We start from the raw sequence: 8,480 nt of genomic DNA, 5'->3' as shown, positions 1-8,480 counted from the left end.
GGGTTGGAAAAGAATTTCCAGACACAAGGCAGAATGTAAAGAAGATAGAATTTATTAGAGGGAAGGGTCGCTGCCAGAACAGCGGGCCGACTTCCTAGTAGTCTGGGAGAGTAGAGCCCAAACATGTGCTATTGATCAGTTTTTATAGCCAGAAAACAAAGGAATGGTCCGAGGTGAAAATTTCGTTTACTGATTGGTCGAGGCACATATACCTTCCTTCTATAGGGTGGGAGTGGGACAGGGCAGATGTTTTTCCTTATTTGTGACAGGTCCCTTCGCCCAGGTGGGCTCAGGAATTTCGTGACCATCGCAACATGGTGCGGAGGGTGATTACGAGTCCGCCCGGTAGGGGGTGTAACGCTGACACTTTTTCAGGCAAGGTTGTCCTTTGCCCTTGGAGCACCACAGAACCTAGTCAAGGCTCAGTGCAGAAAACCCTCTAGCTATTTCAAGTGATGAATGATTTAGTACAGGGGTTAGGTGCTAACAAAATTATTGGGAAAGATGGAGAAGCAAAAGTCAGTGTTTCAGGTTTTCAGATTTTCACTTCTATCACTTCCATTTCAGTTTGCATTCTTGGGAGGTAAAGGTGAAGTGGACATCCTGCTCTATAACACATTATTTTTAAATAAATCCCACATTCACTGTGAGTGATTTTATTGATGGTGATGAATCTTAAAGTATTTTACTTAATCACAAAAATTGTTTTAAAATTCTGTGTATCTATAGGAGTATGTCATCTATGTGAACATGGTCTGTCATGTAAAGGTGATATTTTTATTGTGGAAGAAACAATAGGTGAAAATTGCTGATGTAGAATATTGAGAATGACTTTTCTCTAGCTGTGGATTCATAAGTAATCACTTGGTGCATTAATTCTTCTTATTATTCAACAGATATTTATCATGTGCCTACTGTTTGTAATGCATTGCATAGGAAGAATTAGAAATCTGCTCCTAATTCTAAAATGGTACCTTCAGGCAGATCAGATATCTCCATTTAGCCCCTAAACCCACTTGAGACTGTTGCAAAAAGCACTCCATCCTGGTAGAATTCTCTAGGAGAAAAAGAAGTTGGATGGAACCTGATCAAATAATGAATGCAAACAAGAGATTAGCAAAACAGAGTATTCACATGGGTATCCATTTTCCTCAGTAGGGGAACCTTTTTGTCCCACCAACTGAGATGTATATATCTTTCTGTGGAAATCTACTTATATGCATATAAATATACATGTCCATATATTCACTGTCCGATCTCTTAGGCACCAAATGGACAGAAAGAACACATGCAACACAAAGAGAACAGCTGGGAATCATTAGGCACAAGCATAGCCAGGATCAAGGTAAAAAACCCTGCAGGTGGAGTGTTCCCACTGACAAAGTAGTCATCTTGAGAGAGAAACTTTGTTTAAAACACAGGTTTTAAAATAAATCATAACTGTAACTTCTGTCAGTCTTGATTTTCTTTCTTTTCTTTTTTTTTAAACCTGGTTCTTACTGCTTGAAAGTGGAATATTTGGCATGATAAAAATAATAAACATGAATTCAGTTGTTATGGGACCTAAAGGATTCCACAGAGAGCATAGAAGTAGGTAGAACCACTTTCCCTCTGTTTCTGCAGTTTATTAACTGTCATACCAAAATCATTTTTTGTTTTAAAGTGGTGATGGGGAAATAGGACTAGATGGAGAAATATCAATAGAATTCCTGAATCTAATGCAGACCTGTCATTATGTACTCTTGAGGAGGTTGCTTATTCTCTCTAGACCTCAAATATTAAGACTTCTATACTAATTTTACTTATAAAAGTCTGTCTTTGAACCTGATGCTCAGCATTGGGCTATAGGCAGAAACTTAAAAGCTTAAGATGTAAACTTAGATTACCCTTAGGATGCTTACAATTCAATGTAATGAGCAAAATGGGGAGAAAATAACAGTGTGGTGAGTAGATCTGTAGAACAGAGAGAGAAAGAAAACTGTAATGTTTAGTGTAGCTTCTTAGAAGTCATGGAACAGTGAAACAGGCTTAAAAAGGTAGAAAGGAAATTTATGGGGTAATTTATGGATTTAGTTTGATCAAGAATGGGATAAAAGACATTTTCAAACAAAAAAACTGGATTTTCATATTGGATAAAAGGTATATTATATTAGATAAAATATTAAGAAATTATATAGTAGTTTGTGTTTCGTTTTGCCATAAGTTAGAATACTATATTAGTTATCTATCACCGCATAACAAATTATCCTAAAACCTGATGGCTTAAAACAACAAACATTTATTATCTCACAGTTTCAATGGGTCAAGAACTTGGGATCAGATTTGCTCAGGGTCTCTTACGAGGTTATAGTCAGGATGTCAGCCAGGTTTGAAGGAGGCTGCACCAAGAAGGCTCACTTACCTGGCTGTTGGCAGGGGGCCTCAGTTCCTCACTACATGGACCACTTCATAAAACCGCTGAAGTTTCCTCATGATATGGTAGATAACTACTCCCCGAGAGAGCAGTCTAGGAAGGGAGAGAAAGAAAGATGAGAAAGAGAGGCAGACAGACAGACAGAAGAGAAGACACATGTCTTCTATGAGCTAGCCTCAGAAGGAACACACCGTCTCTTCTGCCATAGGATATTAGTCACCCGGTTCAACCCTGACACAGTGTGGCAGGGGATGGAGTGTGATACCAGGAGATGGGATCACTGGGGAGCATTTTGGGGACTGGCTGCCACAAATACTGAAACAAAATACCATACTAAGGATGGAAGACAGATGAGATTTTGATTCTAAGTATATAGTGTACAGAAAAAGGAGAGGAAAGATTTTACAGAGGAAGATTATTTCACATGCCCTTCATTGTGACTTCTATTATTTGCTGAGAAGAATGCAAAATATTACCAAGTCAAGCTGATTGATAAAGAATAAATCTTAAACAGATAATTGAAATGGACGACATACTCAGATATACTATGTATTTTACCAGTTTGTGCATGGATCTGAAAATTAAGTGCTTTAAACACTGAAAGATATAAAATATTTCTAAAATACCATAGAAGTCTTTCTGACCAAGAAGCCTTAAAGTTTTTGTCTTTCTACTATCTTACATTAATGTTTGCTATCATAGAATCTAGGTTGTTGTAACACATCTGCTACCCTAAGGAACATGTATATTTTTATTTCAAAAAGCTTTAATGAAGATATATAGGGCTTAACTGCAATGTAGTTTAGGTTTCTACATGAACAACAAATGTAAGATGTCCCTATCCACCTTGAAGTCGGTGGACTCCCATGATTTGGCATAGTGGTCTTGATATTCCCAGAAGTAATATCTTACTATATAAGTAATCCTCTGTTGCTTGTCTCTTTGCCGTGAGCCTTTAATTTAGGATTAGAGAATGGAAATTATTGGGCTCAGGTTGTATTGTTGCATTAATTGCAGCATTCAGTATACATTATGAAGTGCATACTCTGTTCCAGGCACCATGCTAGGCACTGGGTGTGTAACTGTGGTCCCTGCCCAGAAGGACCATTAGATTCTAGTAGAGGAGTGGTCTCCAGCTGCTTTTGATGATGCCCCTCTCTATATGAAAGGGGGGGAAAAAAGAGCATCAGTGCATGTATATATATAATTATTTACAAATTGTCTACAGGTCCTCTATCATCAGTAATATTTCAGTGAAAAATATGCACTTATGTAGAAAATCTGCACTTGTTGTCAGATGTGATTGATGATTATTTTTTTACCTCCAATGTGTCTGACAAAGATCTTGTACTATATGAAGGAGAAGAGGCAGTGCTACAATTTTCTTGTAAATTGCTTACATTCTCGTTATTGGTGTTATCTTTAATAGGTAGCTTCTCTTCAGAAACCTTTTAAGCTATCTCTCTATTTTGTGAGGGCTAATTAGTTAAAACTGGATAATAAAATCTATTAATAATCAGGCCAGATATAAATGGTAATAACTTTCAACTCACCAAGAGCAGATAAAATCTAGACTGTGTTTTTTTTTTTAATTTTCCAATTTTCTGGGACAATTCTGTAGCATAGAAACTCTCTGTTGGTTCCAGTGAAGTTTGGTTGAACCACCTGTGAAATTATCTTTGTTTTCACTTGGGTGGAGAGAGATTTTTTAAATATTATTTTTAAAATTTCTTTAGTCTTTTTAAATTTTCTTTAGTATTTCTTATTAGTCTAGTAAAAGTATTTTTCTTCTAACAGTTTTACTTTTAGAAATGTTTCACTTATAAAATCTCTGTTATTTCTATACTATCCTGTTTACCTTTTGAATTTTGTTCATTTGCAACTTTTCTTTCATTTTTTTCTTCTTCCATCTTGCCAAAGATTTCTCTATCTTAATAGTCTTTTCAAAGAAGTATGTTTTAGCTTTATTAGTCATCTCTTTTTTATTGTTGTTTATTTGTTTTCTATTTTGTTGATTTCTTATCTAATCTCTATCATTTTATCCTTCTAGTGTCCTCAGGTTTATTATTTTGTAGTGTTATGAGTTTTAATTCTTTCTGTTTTCTAATAAACATGTTCAACTCTCTCATATTCCTTAAGTGCTGATTTAGTTGTGTCTCACAAATTTTGACATATAATGTCTTCATTTTAATTTAGACTTAAATATTGTTTAATTTCCTCAAAATGTGCTTTCTAAGCTAAGGGTTATTTAATAGTGATTCATTTGAATTACAGACAAGAGGTTTTTTTGTTCCTTTAGGTATTCTTTTTGGAGGCATAGTTTCAAAATTCGTTCATTGGTATTTATTGAATGTCTTGTGCCATGAAGGACTTTTTAGAATGTTTAAAATGTGCTTATTCTCTGCTTGGGAGTGTGATGTCCTCTGCATCTGTATGTTGATTATAGTAAATATGCTCTCAAATATTCTGCTTTTTTTGTCCTCTTGATCCTTCTATATATGCATTTGTCTCTTCTTACATTCTGTCAGAGGGTTGCTTTACATCTTTAAAGATAATGTTAGACCAACATATGGAGATGATGATTATGTCTTCTTGATCTATTGTTCTCTTTACTTAAATATGATTTCTCTTTTCCTGTTAAGATGTTTCTCTACATTAAATTCTCTTTTATCTAAAGATATCAAAATGGGTACTCTAGAATCTATTGTTTATGTCTTCATGGTTCATTATTTTTATATCTTTATGTTCTACCTTCCTGCACTTTTTTGTTTTATATTTATAGTTTTTGGCCACTATAATTTTGAATCTTTTAAAAATTCAACCTGAGAGTCTTGGGCTTTTGATCAGAGAACTTAACACATGTACCTTCATGGGAATTATTCTTGTCAGGGAATAGTTCTGCCATCTTGTTTTAAATTTATTGTTCATCATTATTTTTTTCATCTTTCATAACTTCAATAGGATAGATCGATTTTACCCCTGCTGCTCATTCAATACCCACAGGTGACATAATGAGGCCAGGTGACACCTGTGGGTCGTGTACAGGAAATTAACCCAAAACTTAGGCAACTCTTGTCTTTTACAATGGGCTGCAAGCAAACCTGCCTAACTTTTATCCTGGAGGGAGATATCATCTCTAAACAATTCTTTCTTCTGCACCTTAGTGATATATTCTCTGTGTTCCAAGCCTGTTCACTATAAAACATTCTTGAAAAGATAGTCTAGAACAAAAGGCAGTCAAGGCATGTAGAAACACAGTTGTTTCTGAACATAGGTGGGTAAACTATTTGAATAATCAATTCAGAGAATTTCCCAAATTATGTATAGTAATGGATCCTCAATGTACATATAGTTGCTATGAATAGTACGTATAGTTGCTATGAATCATTTAAGCCTTTGAAATACTTTCTACTTTAGAGCTGAGTGTTGAAATCTGATTTATTTATCTTTAAAATAATGTTTGCCGTCATGTTGCTCCCTGGAAACATGCAAACTTTCAAAGCCACATTTCACAAGGAGGTGGAAAGTTTACAGTTTTGCTAAGAATTCTTAACTAGACCACCATCCTCCTCAAAACCAAACTATATGCCTATAGAGTAAAACTCTGAAAAAGTAAGTCATCGTTTTAAAAGCCAAAGATGAAGGAAATCTGAGTCATTTCAAACAGGATTTTGCTTTTCCAAAAGTGCAAAAATACAAATGAAACTCAGAGGGAAGCTCTCAAATTAGAATTCTGATCTCAGAGCATCAGAGATGTTAGAAGATATCCCTGACAGAATTTTCGGTGAACCTACTCTCATGAGCATGCTCCTGAGGTCAGATACCCCCATGGAACAAGGGGTGAGGGGGGGGTGACACAAAGAGGAGCATTGTGTCAGCCCAGTGGCAGGCGTCCGGTGTCTCAAATGTGAGGGGGTCACATGCATACTCTCATGTGGCCTACAGATTGGCTTTCTGACTCTATTCTAATGGCTAGAGTTTTATTATTATTTTTATATATGTATGAAATAAGAGGATATTTATTTTAAAATGATTTTATAGGGAATGCCTTTATCTTTTAAACAAAGGATCCATGTGCTTTGGAAGAATGGTTGAATTATAAGGCCATGAACTTTGCATTGAAAACTCCTCTGTCTATTTTTCTAAGTACAAATCTTGGGAAATCAGAGGAAGTTTAATAGATTCAACTTGCAGTTCAGAAGTTCAGATAATACATATGTCAAATTAGTGTGTGTGTATGTGCGTATGTGTGTATGTGCGTATGTGTGTGTACTGATAAAGGAAATTTAAATGGATTCTTTCCCTCATTATTTTGGCATCCAAGGAAGAACCCCAAAGGGACTCTCTTTGCTAGAAAATTGATACGGTAAAAGCAATTTTTCTCATGTTTCAGATAATACCTTTAAACCCACTTTAAGCCTTAAAGTAATATAACTACTAGGAAAGAGTAACTTTATTCCTGTTTCTTGTCACACTCTGACAGCCAGTAGCGCATATGTCTTCGTTCTAACTTTGTTTATACTGATCAAAAAACTGAAGGTGGTGAATACTTTATTTTAAAGCCAGAAAGTTTTTTTCTTCCCACAACTAGTTAGATTTAAGCCCTTTTGAATTATGACCTTCCCTTTTTTCCTTACCTACATTCAAGAAAATTAACATTTTGACACAGTTGTGATAAGGTAATTTACAAATTCAAAATAATGTTATTCATTGTTTTTACAAATTCGAAAGTAATGTTAAGCTAAGGTGACCACTTGAACAAATTAAAGCTGCTCCCGCTTTTCTCATTCTCTCCCATATCAATCAAAATAAACAGTGCGTTACTACTGACAACCAAGGAAAAGGGCCACCTATTTCCATAATCCTTGAAGTGTTTCTGCTAGAAATAATGCAGCAGAGATCAAAATAAAGACTCCACAGAACAGCTTCAATGCCCCTCCCTAGACAGTAATACACTATTCCATTAAATCCCCCAAATACCATTTGGGATTACTTTTGCTACAGGAGGTCAGAAACAATGGGTACCAATGGTTCTTGGGGTCCAAGATTTATTGGAGTTATCCCTGGTATGGTGAGATTAACTCCTTAAATAGCAAAAAAAAAAAAAAAAAAAAAAAACCCAGAGGAAGAATCTATGGCACAGGTAACCATGCTGATATGGGTATAGAAATCTGGAGCATGGCTTTAGGGTATCAACAAACAAAACAGAAACTAGAAACCAGATGAAGGCATTCCTCTCTTATGACTACCTATGGCTCCCGTTTCCTCCCAATTTTAAGATTGTTGGTTCATTGACTATATTATAGAAATTTTTATCTGTCAGGTTTTTCTTTTCAGATGTGAAAAGAAGATTCTAATAGTAATTAAGTGGAGAATGAAAGAATCCAATGAGAACCTATCAGTTCTCATTCAGGGAAAATATCAGATCCGAATAGAAAGCCTCATAAAATTAACTAAAAGAAAAGTAAAAATGTTCTAGATCATAAAATAAATAGAAGTATCTAGTATACAGGTGAAGAGGATTTTCTGTTGATAAGCTGACAAGATTTGCTATATAAGAGAGAGATAAAGGTAGAATTCAGACATTTGTTTTGTACTCTTAACATTGAGAAAATATGGAGTTTATGAAACGAGATAAAAGAATATTAAAAGACAACATGGTGAAATTTAAATGGAGCTGGAGGAGAGAAAGGAAAACTAAAATGAAAATGAAATGAGATTAGGTCAATACACAAAAATCAATCTTATTTTTACATACTAGCAGCAGAAAAATAAAGATAACCAAAAAACAAAATCCACATTAAAAAATAGCATTAATGACATAAAATACTTAGAAATAAATTAAACAAAATTGTAAGAGTATACACTAAATGCTAACCATACATTTCTGGGAAATATTAAAGTGGACCCAAATAAATGGAAGTTACATTATGTTCATGGCTTGGATGAGTCAGTCTTGTTAAGATGTCATTATAGTTTTAATGAAATCCCAGTGAAAATCCCAACAGGCTTTTTTTGTAGAAATTGACAAGTGATTTGTAAAATTTGAATTTGTAAAATTTGAAAA

The sequence above is a fragment of the Balaenoptera acutorostrata genome, chromosome 17 (assembly GCF_949987535.1).
Source record: "Balaenoptera acutorostrata chromosome 17, mBalAcu1.1, whole genome shotgun sequence".
Taxonomy (NCBI): Eukaryota; Metazoa; Chordata; class Mammalia; order Artiodactyla; family Balaenopteridae; genus Balaenoptera; species Balaenoptera acutorostrata.
This window is presented reverse-complemented; position numbering follows the sequence as displayed.